This window comes from Coffea arabica, chromosome 3e (assembly GCF_036785885.1).
Source record: "Coffea arabica cultivar ET-39 chromosome 3e, Coffea Arabica ET-39 HiFi, whole genome shotgun sequence".
Taxonomy (NCBI): Eukaryota; Viridiplantae; Streptophyta; class Magnoliopsida; order Gentianales; family Rubiaceae; genus Coffea; species Coffea arabica.
In genome coordinates, this window is record NC_092315.1 from 20,653,617 (window position 1) to 20,671,705 (window position 18,089).

Here is an 18,089-nt window from a genome sequence, read left to right on the forward strand (position 1 = left end):
ACAACCTTTTCCTATCTCATTGTTTTATTCTTTCTTACTCTTGTAGGTTACGATACTAGGTCCAACTATTTGATGCCACCAGAATTCTCTCAGCTTCAATAGAGTATAAATATGCTGAAGACCTCTTACAAATTGCCCTTAAGACCATTGTCTTAATGCATCTGCTAGTATGCACCGAATCCTCCCTACCTGAGAAAGTTCCTTTATATCAAAGTTTTGCAATGAACAGGCAATTAAACAAAATCCCTTATTACAAAATGAAGGACCTAATATTGAAGCAGTGATTAGAAAACTCTGAGCTCAGGAATTCTACATACACCTTTGCAACATAACTAAGCCATTTGACGCTGCACAACAACCACAATATACTATTTTCGAATATCTGTCAGTCTCCACCGAGGCACTAACTCACCAGAGTTCATCTCAAACCTCAACTTCTCCTCAGCTCTCTTCAACGCATATCAGTCCAACCACAGGCAGTGGAACTAGGTCAAAACCTCCACTTTTCTCCCCATGCATACAGAAATAGCAAGAAGCTCAGGAAAGGCCAGACAAAGAAGATGCTCCAGCAGAAGATGAACCACAGGCCAAGCGAACCAAATTCTAAAAAAACCTACTAGCACACCTCTCCCATAGACATGTCCTTGCGATCCTTTTATAACTATAGATTGTAAATAATGAATGCTTTTGTGCAGAATGCATTCCCAATTGCAGATAGCAGGTCAAAACAGATGCAAAACAAAAACAATCACTACCAAAATACTCACATGAGAGTAGATTTACTATAGTTTTGTATACAATAATACTAAGTATTTAGATGCTTCCTACATAGTATCCTCCTAGTTATCTCCTATCCTACAACATAAAAAACACTTAGATTTCTCCCATAACAAAAACACATTACTATCATATTTTTTTCACTTATCTTACCTATAGCCTGCCTCTTTCTCGAAATCAAGAAATGTATGATATTTGAGTAATCCTAACCTATCACCATATACTACCAAATCAAGCTCTCTAATCTGGTCGATAGGATAGGATGATATCAAAAGTTTAAATATTTGATGACTCTGGTTCGGATGGCAAGAAATAAATGGAATCAATATTTAATGAATGATAGAAGTTAGGATTTAGACACTGGGTGATGGAGTTATTTGTAGACTATCATATGAAGTGATTTATAACTACATATCTTAGTTAGCTATATCAATCATCCCTCGCATACGCATCGATATAAACGACCACTCCATACTATTAAAAGAACAAAGAACCTAACAGAAATAAAAATAAAATACAACTCAATAGCACCTTACATATTTATAACTTTCATCCTTCTATTAAAACAAGCAAGCCCATTACAAATAATAGAAACAAAAAGCCCACTCCAATAAAACAACGAAACAAAGACCACTTTACAATCTATTTCACTAAATTATATCCAACTCTTCCTACACACATAAACTATATAAATCAAAGCTATCCATAAGAATAACTAAACAACCACAACTTTGTAGCCACCACCACAACGGCCAAGACTTTTTCCACCAACTAACCACCTCCACTTCTTGGCATTCCTTCACACCATCGCCATAATACATGAGTTCGTGGAAGATCAACATTATACACGATAATAGTCTGCTGCTACATGGCAAGTGATACTCCTAGGAAAAAAATTATTATATTTCTTAATAAATCATATTCTTATTTTGAACATATATAATCATCAAACATATACCACTAAAGAAATGACTTACCACAAAAATGAGTAATTCGAGGCCTACAAACTAAAATAATGGGGTGCTGATGTGCAATTTGGATAAGATGCATACCATCTGGCTCAATAAAATCCTCCCACACTGCATATCATTAGCATCATCCTAAAGCCAAGAAAAAAATATTTAATATATGAGAAATAAAATCCACCAAAGAATAAAATAATCAATAAAAGAAATGCTATCACAAAACCTACTCTTCATTCGATATAAGAAATTCTTAAACACGTACATATCTTGTTTCAAGAAGAAAAGGTTGCAACGTTAAAACCTCAATCACGGCAGCAAGAACCGCTACAAGGAATACATATATATACACACACACATACATACATACATACACATACAAAATTGTCATAATCAAACAAAACATTGCTGCACCATCGCCCAAACGAATCAAACTAAATAACAAAATACCCAAGTTAGAATATGGACATTGTCATTGTCCGCTCAAATCTGCAAATGAAGTAAAATGATAGAGATGATGAACCGGCGGTACAAGAGGACCATCAACTAATTGAATAAAACTACGTTGTGTAATTACTAATTCAAAAAGAACCATTCTGATTCCTCCATCTACAAACGTCTCTGTTTTATATATAATAGGTAGAATATTTCATCCAAAGCATTCACATCATTTGATGAACAGTAGCTTGAACTCAATTTTCCTACAATATAATATCAAAAGAAAAATATAATAGACCTAGAAACGTAAAACACAAACACAAAATTATCCAAGGAAAAATATACAACTATCACTTACCAAATCATCAGCAAAAACAAACCGTTGATATCTTCGCCCCATGTAATGACTATGTTGAATCAACCTCTTTTCGACTATCACAACCCAAATAATGTACCCATGAGTTCTATCATCTAACTGATTAATTGACATATAATTCAACTCCATATCTTCAAACAAAACATTATTCCACAAAATAATTAAACAAATATTCCTCAAAATGATCAAACAAATACAACCTAACAATTACATAGCAAGAAACCCCTAATACGAACACTAGTAAAGCACCATCCAATTCATACAAATGTCATAAATAGCCATAGAAATTCATGCCTACCATGCACTCTTCACCAGCCCAACCAAGGTTTTTATAGAATAAAAACTCCACCTTCATGCAGACTAATGAATCTAGCCTCATACCTATCACACAAATAGAAGCCAAATTGCCAAGTTTCAACTTAAATAAAAAATTTGGTAGTCATGCATATACAAAGCCAAAGATTCCTACTAGCACACATCCATGCAAATTCTCATCATTTTCTAGATAAATTCTACTACCCCACAAAGTATCTAATATCACTTGCTATTCGTACAACAGCATCAAAAATTTAAAAACCCTGCATGCACAAATAAAACATCTAATACCCGCATAACTCTTAACAAAAACAATGTTTCTGCCCGAGCAACCTGATGCAAAGCATCAAGCCCCCACAACTAGTTGATACTTTAACTATATTTTGTAGTTGAATTTTAATTCTTGGATGAATGCACCTAAGTAGCACGTAGCTAGTATGTAATAATTACTTTAAATATCTTTAGAAACTCTTTTAAGGGTGTTACTAGAAAGTTACAAGTCTAAAACCTCATACTGATTTTATAACTATAATAGAATGACCAAACTACTCCTAGATATTATAGAACTTATTGTAATTAATTTGCAAAATAAGATAACTTTCAAAAGTAAAGAGCATGCAAATAATTCAATATAGAGAAAAGAATAAGAAGTACCTTCTCCATCAGCCAAGGAATCAATAAGGTGCATTCTCTTTTGGATAATAAACTTGCACGTTCATGACTGCATATTCAAATTATATATGTTTGTAACAAAGCTTGTCGTAAAAGGGCACATGAGAAGGTTGCCGAACTTGCAAGCTGGCCAAGAAATCCTCTATCTAATATCATCTTTAATTCGCAAGAACTACTCTAAATTAGGCTAGTTCTCAAGTTGTATTCAAAATCTAACTACTGTTAGCAATTTCTTGGTTTATACTATTTAATACTTGAAACGTATTGATTTGTTTCAGGATATCCAGAAAATAGTATAATTTCATATTGTTAGGTGCTGATTTTATTATTTTTTATAACGACCCCACCTCCTCTTAGGGTGTACCTCAAGGTTTGGCGGACCGTCTGTCCAGCTCTCACCAGGTCTCACACATAAGTCCCAATACAATACCAGAGCATCGAGAACAAAAGCAATAGTAACTTTGAAACTTAGATATATACATTCGTAATCATTGAATTCCCATACGGATCCAAAATATAACAAGAGATTCAAACTCAAGTTAACCCGCTAAAATTAGAAGAACACCAGAACAAAAGACAAGGGACCTAGACCAAAATGCCAGCCTTCTCTAACTCACACGCCCACGTTTTCGCCCCCTGTAAGGAAAACAAACTAACGGAGTGAGCTATCACCCAATGAGGTTCCAAGACAACATGCAAACAAAGTAGCAAGTTGGCAGTTACATATATCTTAATCTCAAACTAAAAAAAGTAAATGTTCACAAGATAAGTCAGTAACATTTCAAGTAAACAAGTCAGATAAGCAATTAACACTTTCACGCATAAGGATACAGTTTGCTCTTGTGAGCTAGTTTGGCAACAACTTGACCAGGATCCGCTGACACTTCATCAACCATAGGAATATAGTAACAAGTCCAGTAGAATACCGCTTATCTCCAATCTCCGTCCATCGATCAATCCCTACTGGGCCCAAACTCTAAAAATAATAGTAGGGGTAATACTCGAGTATACTAAATCCAATGGATTGAATCCAATGGAATAAATAATAAATAGTACCTATGGTTTGTCAATCTCCTCAACCATGCTCTTGTTGGCTCGATTCGACTAACTAGCCAATGAAGTTTGGGATCCCAAAGAGTTACTTCCAAATCATGCACATGAACATCAATTCATTTGCAAACAGTGCACAGTACTATAGTCCAGTTAGGGCAAGTGCGATAAGATACACATGCGACCAACCAAAACAAATCAAGAGCATAGCAATAACATTCATTCAATCACGATCTCGTGTCAAGTATTGCTTATTCACATCAAAAGAGCATTTCAATCAGGTAGCAATTTCTACCATGCAATTGGTATACTCACCAACTAATTAAGGTCTGTCAATGTCAAGCTCAGACTCTGCTTCTTAGCCACTTTCGAAATTTGCAATTAGACATCATATAACAAGAAGCCATTAGCGGTTCAAAATCACACCTTTTACTTGTGAAAATTAATGAAAAAACCATGTAGATGTAGCTCAATACCACAGGCACAACATGGAGCAAAATTATGTTAAATGTAGGCATGACTTTTTGAAGAAAAGTGACAAAAATCTCGAGTTTAAAGCTGGACACTTCCAACTATAAAACGTTTTGGAATAAACATCATTTGCCTCATCTTCAATCATTTTGTTTTGGCTCAAAACCAACAGATATGTGAAAAATCAAGGTATTCCCAATTAACTCTAGTAAAGGAGGTCAAAATCATTCTAAACTTACACCTCAACTCTCACTCTCTCACTTGACCAACCAAGAAAGAATTTGCAGCAATATAACCCCAAATTCCTCAAGTTAACCTTTCAATTTTCAACCCTATTTTCATGGCAAAATCACTATCAATCAAGATAACATATCATAGGGTGTATGAAATATCTTTTTGGCAACCAAATCCACCAAAATTTCACATGTATAAAGTTCTAAACTAAGCTACATATATCTTACACCAAAGCTGGAAATTTCAATAAAACATGATAAAAACATAGCTTCTATCGCTACATGTATCAAATAAATTTCAGGATAAGAAAAGAAAGAGAAGTTTTCTAACAATTTACCTCAAAACCCTAGGTTAGAAAGTAAATCAAGGTCTTTCTTCCTCCAAGAACTTCACCAAAAGCTCCCTTTCACACTTGCTTCAAAGATCTACGAAGTAGATTAGGGTTTTTTTTTTGTTTTCTCATGAATCAAGTAAGAGATTAAGGTTAGAACTTGAGGTTTTTTTCTCTCCCTTTTCTCTCTCTATTTTCGGCCACAAGAAGGAAAAACGAAGGAGTTTTGGTTGTGAAATGGAAGTTAAATACAAGACTTATCTTGGTCAAAGAAGGCTTGGATCATCGACATTTGGCAAAGCTTGGTTCAAGCCTATCTCCTTGTCTCTCTTGATTTGTCTCTAATCTCCAAGATCTTTAATGCTTCTCCAGTTAAGTTCTAACACTTCTTGTTACATAATCTCCTTTGCACAAAACTCTTTCGTGTCCATCAAATTTATTGCACACACCTCACTAGTTAGTTACACTAGTATAATGCACTACGAAACTTAACATATACCAAATTATATAATGAAAATGTCGCGCCCCACTTTTTGAAATGTGAATGTAGTGTGTGGGATATGTATGTGAACGTGTGTGAAAATGAAAATAAAATGCCGTGTGATTGTGAAATGCGACGGTTTGGCCAAACAAAGTTCAAAAAGGGTTTTTGAATGGAAAATGGAGTCGCCACTTGGTATAGAGTTAGGGTGTATCAAGTCACCCAAAAAAGTGATTTCTTGGAAAGAAAAGTAAACAAACCCTTTTTAAACAATTTTAGATCTACGTAACCAAAAAAAGGGATCGGGAGTCACATTTGATAAGGGAGAAAGCAAAGGCAAAGCCTAAGGCACTTCCTTACCCTAGCCAAAGCTAGTTGCGTGACTTAGCCCCACTTTTCCAATTTTTTTTCTACCCAAAGTATGTGTTGCATGTTGGATATGACTAATGGATATGAAAAAATGCAATCCTAAATCTAAAATGTCTCTTATGAGGCTTTTTGGTCCCAATCACATGAGTTGTGATGGCCAATAAGGAAAACTCTCATAGAGGTCACGGGTAATGCAAATGAAGACCCAAATATGAGTGCAAGTGTGAAAAATGTAAGAGAAGTGCAATGTGTGCAAATGTAAGAAAAGTGCATGTGTGCCAATTGAGAAAATAAAGGTGTTTGTGTGCAAGTGGATGAAAATATGGTATAATAGTAGTAAATGCATATAAGTGCGATTGGGTGCAATTTGTGAGGTAGAAAATAAATAAGTGATAGGGAAAGAAGAAAAATGTGTGAACATGGCATGTGGAGTGAGAAAAATATAAGTAGTGAGAAAATGTAGATAAAGAAAGTGAGGAAGTGATATGATAAAAATGAGAGTGTATGCACCTAGAGGAATGCATCAAGTCGGGTACGGGAATGACTCCTAACTTCATGATTTTTAATTTTTCCTTTCATTAGAAGGAAGAACTAGCGTGCTAAGGCTATTTTGTAGCCATACTGGCTCGTTTCCCTTACCGAAAGGGGACTCTCAAGTAAATGTACCCTATAACTAGCATGAGGATGCAAAAACCTAAAATAAAGGGGAAAGGATTGGAGGAGCATGCCAAATGCTAGAAAACTAAGAAAAATGTATGAAATGTAGTGAAACATGCAAGTATGCACTAACGAGAGGGGACGGCCTATTGGGTCTAGCATTGGACTAGCCTTTTACTAACGATCATTTACAAGCATTGGACTTGTAAGAACTCGAGGGGGAGGCCATGACTAGCATTGGACTAGCCACGGTGACGTGCATTCACCCACATAATCAGATATAATACTAAAGCAAATAGACATGCAAAACACATAGTTTCACATAGCACGTAACACATAAGCATGCTTGTCTAGATGCAAAAGCCTATGAAAGCGGTAACAAATAGCACATAGGCATGCAAATCACCCAAAGAAAAACAAAGAAAACCTAACTATTACATTTGGAGGGGGAAGCCTACTACAATCTAAAAGGGGAAATAAGAAGAAATAAAACGATTAAATCCCTAACTATTACAATTTTGGCATTCGAGTGCCTCCCAAATAATCAAAATGAACTAAAATAAATATACGAAATTAAGACAACTAAAGCGAGTAAATAAATAAATAAAATGAAAACATTCACAAAAGACATGCAATTAACACATAAATCACATAAGTACACATAGGGTCGAATAAAGTAAAAATAAGTGATAGGGTGTACCTCCCTTGAGTTGGCCCTAATGGAGTGAAATTACTTTTACCCTCCAAAATAAAAGAAAGGGTCAAGACATCGCTTTAATTGGCAAATGATCATGAAATTGAAAATAAACATGAAATTGAATCAATTAAATCATATAAACAACCCACATTCCAGAAGTCAAAAGAATAAAAGACTTGATTGCAAACATTAACAAAGTAAAAATAAGGGATAGGGTGTACCTCCCTTGAGTTGGCCCTAATGGAGTGAAATTACTTTTACCCTCCAAAATAAAAGAAAGGGTCAAGACATCGCTTTAATTGGCAAATGATCATGAAATTGAAAATAAACATGAAATTGAATCAATTAAATCATATAAACAACCCACATTCCAGAAGTCAAAAGAATAAAAGACTTGATTGCAAACATTAACAAAGTTTTGGGATCAAAATTAAAGAAAAATAAAGTTTAGGGACCCATTTGCAATTAAATTAGGGATCCAATTGAAAGAAATTAGAAGTTATTAGGGCCACAGTGAAGACATCCAAAAGTACAGGGACCCATTCGTAATATTCATTTTCTGATTTCTTAAAGGATCAGGCCATTGGGCCATTTGCTTATTTGTTTGGGCCTAAGACTCTCTCTAGCTCAACCGAAATTCAGAGCAAAAAGAATGGACCGTTTTATCATTTAAGACCCCAAAATTAGCCAACAAAACGATGGGTTTCCACCCTCTAGCCCAAACCAAAAGCCTAAGATAATAAACTAAACCCACTCTCTTAAACCCAAGCAAAATAAACTCTCAAACCCCAAACCACTTATTTCACTAATACCCAACATGGAAAAATCATCTAAAATTAATAAACCACAATTATAATCTAAAATCAAGAATTAATCTACACAAAAGACTAGTTAAAAAAAAAGATTAAAAGATGATTAACATCCACAAGGACAAAATAAATTCAACTTTTCCAAATTTGGGGCTCAAAATTGAAGGAAAGATGAAGTTCAAGGGCCAATTTGCAATTGCAGCAGGGACTCTATTGAAAGCATTTATAAAAGCCTTGGGGTCAAATTATTAAGTCCTAAAAACCTTGGGGTTAAATTACAAAGAAATGGGACATGGAGGGGCTGTAAATCAGAAAATAATCATCTTCTCCAAACGGCTCAATCATCAGACTACATTTCGTTCTTCCTTGCAGACGGCAAACACCAGAAAATTCATCTTCAATCCGCAGGTCATTCTAAAATAATGAATAAAAGAAACAACAAAACTCTTCTTTCTACCACAGAATGAATTGTTATATTTTGACAAAAGTATTGAACTTGCTGCTCAATCGTTTCTTCACATGAAAAAATGCAGGCAAGTCATTTTCCAAATAGAACTTTCATTTAGGCATTTTGTCGAACAGGAATTGGGCATAAGGAGTTTCACCGAATTCTTTGTTCAATTAGAGGTTAATTAGCCCCAAAAATTCATCAGAAACCCAAAGAAATTCAACCCACTCAATACATAAAACAGGCATGTCCAAAATTGCGGATAATCACTGAAAAATTGTGGTAAACAAATCTGCTTTGAGCTTTAAGAATCTGAGCATGAAATTTGAAGGAAAGGGATAGTTTACCTTACCCTCTCGGTGGAGGCTCGTCGGTGATGGCAGTAGATTTCGGCCAGCTCCAGTCTTTTCCAGCCGCTCCTCTGCTCTTCTCCTTCTAGCTCTCGGTTGTCCTCTGTTCCTTTTTCCCTCGCCCAAGCCTTCAACTGCCCGAAGCTTCTTTTTCAGCCTTTCTTTGTTGCTTTGTTTTTTTAGCCGCCACTCCCAATCTCTCTTAGCTCCTCCGTCCTCCGCCCTCTATTTTTCTTCGTTTTTCTTTTCCCCGCCAAAGTCTCTTTCCTCTCCCCTCTGGTTTCCTTTCTTTTTTCTGTTCTTCCGTCGCTCAGATTTTTTGTTCGGCTCTCTCTCCGTTCTGTCCTCCGAAAACCTCCCCAAGTTTCCCAGGTTTCCCTTTCGGTTTCTTTTGCTTCAATTCTTTCTCCACCACACCAGCCGCCAATCCCCCTCTGTTTTTTTTTTTTTACTCTTTCCCGTAGCCTTGCTCTGTTTCTTTTCCTTCTTTTTTTCAGCCGAGAGCTCCCTCGTTTCTGTCTATCTCCCTCCTTTTCTTTCTTTGGTTCTCTCCCTCAGCCGAATCCTCTCCTCTCTCTTTTCCAATTGAATTCTTCCCTTTTGTTTTCCGTTTCTCTCCTTCCTCTCGGTCCGCCACCCCCTTGGCTATTTCTTACTCTTAGCCCCCTTTTCACTTCCTCTGTTTTGCTCTGTTTTCTTCTCACTCTCCGCAGCCTCCCTCTCTGTTTTTTTTAGCCTTTTCGTAGCTCTCCTCCTTTGGCTTGCGGCTCCTTTCATTTTAAAGGCACCCCAAAGAAACTAAACCTAAGATGAAAGGCTAAGATCTCATCCTCCAAATAGTTCCATGTATCTTTTAATTGACTTTTCTTTTTGCAGCATGACTTGACTTTTTCCTCTTTTTTTTTCAATTTTATGCTAAAATGTCTAAAAATGAGATTAGTAAAACAAAAATAACAAATATCGATAAAGATTAAATTAAATTAAAAATAAAGCCAAATTTTGGTGTCTACAGAAAAGGATAAAATCATGACTCAACCATTAAACTAAGCAAGAAATTAAGGCAAGTAAATTGAAATAAATAAAATATAAATTAGCTTAATAAAAATACAAGAAAATATAAAATAACTTTTGAATCCTCATATTTTTAGCACATACAGAGCACATCAAGATATAGCACACAATATGCACAAATTAGATCTTACCCAAAAAATAATAATCAAATGGCTAAATTATCATGTAAAGTGACACTGTTTATATTTGTTGCAATCAATCTTAAGTCTCAATTGAAGCTATGAAATAATTGATGAAACCATGAAATGGGCATTGGAACTTACATTTTCTTTTCCATTGGGCATGTCTTGAATAAGGCAACCGAAAGGAAACATCCATGTTCGTGAAGAAGAAACATCTTTAGCACCTTAAAGCAATCATAGGAAACATTTACTATCACTCACATTGTTGAATCACGTTGTCGAATATAATGAAGGAATGTCAACTCCGTAGGTGCAACAAGAGGTGAAGGATGTGCAACTTTTCACGCATCTATAGTAACATATCCGTTAAAATTAATCAATTTTGTAATCCAATAGCTACTAAGTAATCAAAATTCCATTAAACAGAATTGCATAAGAATTGTACCACATATAAAGAACCACCCCTTTCCAATTATCAAGCACTTCAATTGTCTTTGGTGACAATTGTGGAAAAATCCATTCATTGTTTTGGAAACATGAATAAGATATTAAAACACAAATAGGATAAATATTATTAAATCTAATACAATTAAATCATAGATAGTATCTCATATGTGATGGATTGAGGGGAAAAAGAAAAAAAATAAAAGGAGCAAGAGATATTAGAGTGATCCGGATCCTGAAATATATCAATCAAGTGCTTGCCAGTAGTTGGCACAAGTCCTGAATCTCTTGATGATTCTATCCAAGAATTACAGCTATTGATATGGGACATTTTGGGATATTGCTTGTTGTATTTCACAATGAATAAGATATCTCTCATTAGTTGGAGACTTGACCCATAAGGGCTCATTTTCTTGAAAAAGCTCTAATAATTCTTCCATGGCATTAATAACAGTTTCAACCATGATAGATTTTTCCGTCTCTTGTATTCCAGGGAACTCGTGAGATAACAATGGGTTCATTGAAGACCCCGGAATATTTTCAGCTAAATATGATAGGGGCTTAAAATGTGGTGAAAAATAAGATTCAGGTATTCTGGATCTTCTAGAGAAAATGGATTCTACACTGGATGCCCTCTCAAACTGCAAGTGTAGCAAAACAAATTAATCAGTAGTAGTTAGGAATTGTAAAAAGAAAATTAGATTTTGTATGAGTTATAGAGATTAATACATGAAAATAGATGAGTGTCACTCTTTTTTCCACTTGTAGTCTTTCTAGATTTCTTTGCTTTGCTTCTTCTCCAAATGATAACCCCTGACATTTTGGGCATGCAAGAATCCTTAATGCTTCTCTCATAGTAAGATTCTCACAAAGGAATATGTCATTATCAACTCTAAAGGCATTTTTGTCAGCTCATTCATTATGACTCTGAAAATGTAAATCCCAAAAAAAGGAAAAAAGGTCATATTATCGTAGATGATTTTCGATGTCCCTAAATTTTTATTTGAAATCATATTTAGTTCCTATAGTGTGACTACATGTGCAACTCATGTGACAACCGTCAAAGGCATCGCTTTCAAAAATAACATTGTCCCGGAGAAATAAAATGTAAACCAGTTCCCACAATTTTTATTTCCCAACACATTCCAGCACTCTTTACTCTCTATGTCGAAAATTGTCAAGTCCAACTCACAAAAGTCAATATATATATATATATCATTAGTTTTCTAAATTTCTTTTGAATGTGAAATGGGAAAGGAACCTGAATAAAGAATCCAAATATTTGAGCATGAAATATTCATTAAAAATGTCAAAAAGCTTTTTGGAAGCTATCAGATGTTTAACCAAAACATGGATATAGATTATCCATTAATTCACTTATGAAAGGAAAGTATAGAACTTGAAGCAACATATTTAAGCACAAGGACATTCCAATTTCCAATCATCCAATGAATCTCATGTATTCATCTCATTTTCTAGAAAGAAGCCATAGTATTTTCCCCCTAAGTTAGTTGCCTGTGAAATTGACAAATTAAAAGAGCAGTTGATGGACCTATCCTCCATACACTTTCAAAATTGGGTGAGAGCAAAGATTCAATAGCACAAAACAAAAAAAAAAGGCTTGATCTTTGGCTCTTCATAGGCTTGATCTTAGAGAATAAGATACTACTTATGAGTTGCATTATGCATTGACCCAGTGACGACCCCACCTCTCACTAAGGCGAACCAAAAGGGTTTGGCGGAACGTCAGCCCAACTTTCGTCAGGACTCATGCACTCATTCAACCTTAATAAGGGATCACAAATTAACCATCGACTTAATTAAGAAGTATTTCAAATATACAAACTCGAAACTCCCAAGTATACCATTTATGATTACAATCACAAAACCCAAGTATACAAAGTTTACGCTTTAATGGGCTCTAATAACATACAAAAGTATACTAGCTTCCATCAAAAGTCGCTAGTTTAAAACTTCCAACTTCCATCTCCAAAGTCTGTTAAGGAAAAACAAACTTAAAGGGATGAACTAACGCTCAATGAGGCCAAGAAAACAAGCAAGCACATAGGACCAATTAATCGAATGGCATATTTGAAAGCATCTTTAGCATGAACTTTCATTTAAATGCACAAGTAGGAAATAAACACACAAGGAAGGATACAGAAGCTCTCAGGAGCTATTTCCACGTTTCGACCGCTTCAAGCCATCTGGGGTTGACTCTCCATCAACTCAAGTAGTAACATGACCGTAGTGCTCCACTTACTTCCTCCATCCAATATAACACCCTCTCAAATCCGGAACCAAATACGCATGAGGTGGCAATACTAATCGAGTATGCCAAATAAGATCTCAAAAGATCAAGCTATAAAATTTTCCACGGTTCACCAAACTTCTCGACCAAGCCTTTGCTGGCTCGAGTTACGAGGTTAGCCAATGGGTTGGGGTGTCCCTAGAAGTATAAGTGGTCGATGAGACATCGCTCCAATCGACTTAGAATTGTGTATGACTCTGAGTCGGTATTAGAGGCACCTCCCACCCAAATAGGATGTGGTACATGCTTCCGCTCAGAGAATAGATTATAGCACTGAATCGCTATGAGAGGCACCTCCCACCCGAATAGGGTGTGGTACATGCTTCCGTTCAGTGCTCACGAGTTAAACATGTTCATGCACAAATTCAAGTCATATATATTCATTTAACAAGTATCATGTAATCAGGAGAGAGAGAGGACGAGGGCAGTAAAGTACACCCTCGTCTCGGCAAGTTCATGTATCATATAGCACTTGTACAAATAGCAATTTAATCATAGTAACACTGAACATACACTTGACACTCACCAAAAGTCAAGGCAAAACAAGAGCAAAGCGAGAAGTCAGATGAGCTCTTCGGCGTCCTTGTAACCAGTTGAAACATGCACAATCATGATTACCGAGGTACTCAACCAAGGTTATAAAGAAAAAATATTTTCTCGCTACCCACTCTCATGGTCACAAGTCGAGTCAAGTTAAAGGAGTTTTTCTCACTAAATCATTGAAATAATACTCAAAGAGAACTTAAAGGTTGTTTTTCGATACAAGTCCTGATAATAAATCTCAATTCCCAAAAGAAAGTACTATATTTACTTTCGGTACGAAAATCGAGAAAAAGGGGTAGATGGTTTCCATCTCTCAAAACTTTTAATCTCATGTCCAAAAGTTAGAATATAAAGAACGTTCAAATTTTCCAAACTAATGGAGTCAAAACTCATCCAAAACTCCACTCATTTTCATAGTAAATGCCAAGCTAAAGGTTCCAAGTTTCGAGTATAAAACTAGTGAAATTTTTCAAAAATTACTCTAGTTAATAAGTTCCTTTTTAAAGTTCAAACTCATGGAAATCGAAGGTATAAGACTAGGGATTGAGGTCCATTTCTCAAGTATGAAATGAGGTGCAATTAACCAAGAAAGTTGAACAACAAAGAAAACGCATCAAGAGAGGTTTAATCCTTTGGAAACCGAGATTCAAAATGAAGGTTTAAACTTCAAAGAGACCTTGTATCCAAACATGAAACTAAACTTAAAACGGACCGACAATCTCAAAGAAAGGTTGAAAGTGCTTAAAAGAGTCCTTTGTTTAAAACCAGAAAATTTCCAGTTTGGTGTGACACTAATTGGAAAAATCATATCTCGAGTTCCGTAAGTCCAAAAATTAGAAACTTTATACCGTTAGAAATTAGACTTGGTGCACTAAAACTCTCTAGAAGACACTTTTCTCTAATTCCAATTCAAAATCATTCAAATTTTAGCTCAAAATTACTGTTCCAGACAGGGCAGACCAAAACAAACTTGCGATTTCAGTAAATTTTGGAAATTTGAAAAAATTCGTAGAAATGGAATCATCCCTTGAAATTTATATCACACATGGGATTCCAAATCTAGTTTCAAATGTAATAAACAGAACTCAATTCGGATCTTTCAACACCAAGATATAACAATTTTAAGAAAACTGATTTTTGGAACCAGTTTACGAAATTTTCAGTTCTGAAGTACTTCATAGAGTTTCAAAATCTGGTCATAACTAGAGCTACACAACTCAAAATTTAGCGTGGTTTGTGGAGTTGAAAACTAGATTCAAAATTCTAAAATTCACTAGAAGAAACTGTCTTAAAATTCGTTTTGCAAGATAGGTGAAATTGAGCAACAGCTTGTTTTTCGGATGAAAGCAGTGAGGAAAATCAGCCATCTTTGCCGGTTCACTATGGCTTATAGGAAATGAATCAGGAACTGTATATTTTATACCGTTGGAAAGCCCTCGGAGTCTAGTTTCAGATGCCACAAACGGTACTTGATTTCAACTCCCAGACAAAAAGTTATGACTCAAAATGTGAACACTGGTCGGGGCTCCTGGTCAGAAAATTTCCTAGATTTGCAATCTCCTTTCCCCTACTTTAACTCATCCAATCGAAAAGCTTTTTGGGTGATATTTAACACACATAAATACCATCAAATAACAAACACTATAGCACCAACATAACATCAAAATTTGAAATTAACATGAGAGATTCAACCAGCCAAAAATTCGGATAGCAAGCATCCTCCATTCTTCAAATTTTCTTTTCAACTTCCTAACTAAAACTAAGCCATAACTTCTCAAAACAAGCATCAAACAAGCAAGTAAACACACAATAATTCTCAAGACCTCTGCCTATGAAGCCACCTCAAGTCCTCTACCTAGTGTCAAGCTTCTTGTGAACCCATCAACAACCCAAAGACTAACTAGATTAACTATCTAATTACTCTAAGTTGAGAGGGAAAGGATGAGAACTTAGAGGGTTATCTTGCTTCCAAGAATGAAGACCAACCACTAGTGTAAAAGCTCTCTAATCACCAAAGTTCCTTCCTCCTTTAAGCCACCCTTCAAGCTTGTATGGTGAACCAAGAAAAGAAGCAAGTTTGGAGTGTTTTCTAGGAGCAAAATGGAAGACAAGGAGCTGAAATTTTTGGTAAGGAATAGGGGAGGGGGAGTCGGCCAAGAGGAGGGGAGAAAGAAAGGGCTTTGGGTGGTAGTTGGTGATTTGATGGAGTGAAAAGGAAGAATGACATAAACGTGTCTTGATACCCCAAAAGTCAACAATTGAATAGTGAGCAATTAATGCTCCTAATTGAGTTTAACTTAACTTACTCACTTATAATCTCTCAATTAACTTTTCTTAGTCTACTATCGATCATCCTTAATTCTCCAAGATTATTGCACTCTCGGATCGAATTTTGCCTCAAAAAACGTGTAATCGCTATTTCTCACTAATTGAACCGCAGAAAAATTAAATTTTCTAACGAAACGTTTTAAAATATAAAATGAAATATTGTTCCAAGCTAATGAATTTAAAATGAATGAAATAAATTAATCGGAGTAAACGAATAAATAAATGATTAAATAAGCTAGTAAAATAAAATAAAAGTAAGTAAAATAAAAAAAATTTGAGTCCTCACATCCTCCCCCCCTTAAAAGAATTTCGTTTTCGAGATTCATACCTCGATCTACGAATAACTCTGGATACTTTTTTTTTTCGGATCTTCTCTTTTATTTCTCAAGTTGCTTCCTCGATTCCATGATTTCTTCATAAAACCTTCACTAAAGAAATTTGCTTGTGCCTTAACTCCTTCATTTTTCGATCTAAAACCTTTACTGGCCTTTCCTCATATGACAAATTCTTATCAATCTCTACTTCTTTCAATAATAGCTCACACTTATTGAATTTAGCAAAAGGTTGGTGCTCTTTCCGGATTTTCAAAACTATCCTCAAGTGCCGTTCATAATCTTATCACAGGTCTAAAGGTGTGGGACAAAATTTAAATATACATATAAGGCATAAAATCAATTAAAAATAAAGTAAATTTTCTTATGCTATAAAAGATCATAATAGTTACATCAAATTAGGATGGGTTTATCAAACCATTTCAAAAGAAAAGGGGAACAACAAGATCATAGCGAAACTTGCTAAGTCGCAAATGTACAAAACAACAAAAGGACTTTATCCCTTACACAAAAGATTACAACCTCTAAAAGTATCAGTCTAGACTAGGATATAACCATAACCCCTATCTCCTAAGTGGAGTTAGATCCATCCCCTATCGTAGAACTCCTACTACTTGGATCCCTCTCACAGCCATTAACATTAACCACTCCCTCTGGCACTCGACTGCTTTGCAACGGATTTAGCAGGCTGTTGAGTATTTCCTCTTTTCTTAAAAGCGCTAGGATAACTTGAAACATGATGTTTGGCACTACCGCAGATCAGACATTTTCCTTACTTTCTCCAACACTTAGCCTCAGTGTGGTTAAACTTACCACAGTATTCACAAGTTACGTGAGGAGTCACGGCCTAACCAGTTTGAGAATTCCTTTTTTGCTAATTTCGCCCACTCTGATTTTCTTTTGGCGGGGCTTCCCTTGATGGAGTTTCTTTGAATTTTTCGAACATTCTCACTCCTTCAGCCCCTCTTCCCACTTTAAGGAGTTGGGTTGACTTCTCGAACTGTCCAGAGGTATCGCTTGGGTTACCCCTCTTTCTAGTATGAAAAACTTTAGATTGAGATTTATTATTTTCTACCCTCTATGCCTTATCCAAGGCATCCGTAAAAGTGGTGATCTGGGCGGCTGCTAGAGATTCTTGAATTTCTACATTTAACCTTTGAAAAAATCTCTTTATCCTTTTATGCTCCGTGATCACTAGCTCAGGGGCAAATTTGAAAAGTTTGGTGAACAGTTCCTCATATTCGGACACACTTAGTAACCCTTGTTTCAACTTAATAAAGTCGTCCTCCCTCTTTTCTTGTATCATTGGCGGGTGGAACTTCATATTAAACTCCCTCTCAAAGTTGGCCCAAGTCCAGGGGGTTTGTTCTCTTTCCCACTTCGCCCTCACAACATTCCACCACGAGCGGGCTGCTCCCTCAAACTGAAAAACAGTAAATTTCACTTGCTTTTTCTCGGCATAATCTAAAGCAGAAAAAATCTCTACCATCCTCTCAAACCA

The 18,089-nt window shown here is 35.7% G+C and overlaps 2 long non-coding RNA genes across 3 annotated transcripts; both read right to left on the bottom strand.

Annotated features, from left to right (window-relative positions):
• Positions 1 to 1,272: 1,272 nt before the first annotated feature.
• LOC140004364 (uncharacterized) lies at positions 1,273 to 3,516 on the bottom strand. The gene is made up of 3 exons (XR_003459796.2): positions 2,536 to 3,516; positions 1,755 to 1,877; positions 1,273 to 1,661 (listed from the first exon to the last, which is right to left on the bottom strand). It is a non-coding gene; the product is annotated as an uncharacterized lncRNA (long non-coding RNA).
• Positions 3,517 to 3,996: 480 nt separating this feature from the next.
• Positions 3,997 to 10,260, bottom strand: LOC113736626 (uncharacterized). Of its 2 annotated transcripts, XR_003459799.2 has the most exons (3): positions 9,435 to 10,249; positions 4,597 to 8,092; positions 3,997 to 4,516 (listed from the first exon to the last, which is right to left on the bottom strand). It is a non-coding gene; the product is annotated as an uncharacterized lncRNA (long non-coding RNA). The 2 variants fall into 2 exon arrangements; XR_011842047.1 differs by having other exon boundaries at positions 3,997 to 8,092; positions 9,435 to 10,260.
• Between the last annotated feature and the right edge of the window lie 7,829 nt (positions 10,261 to 18,089).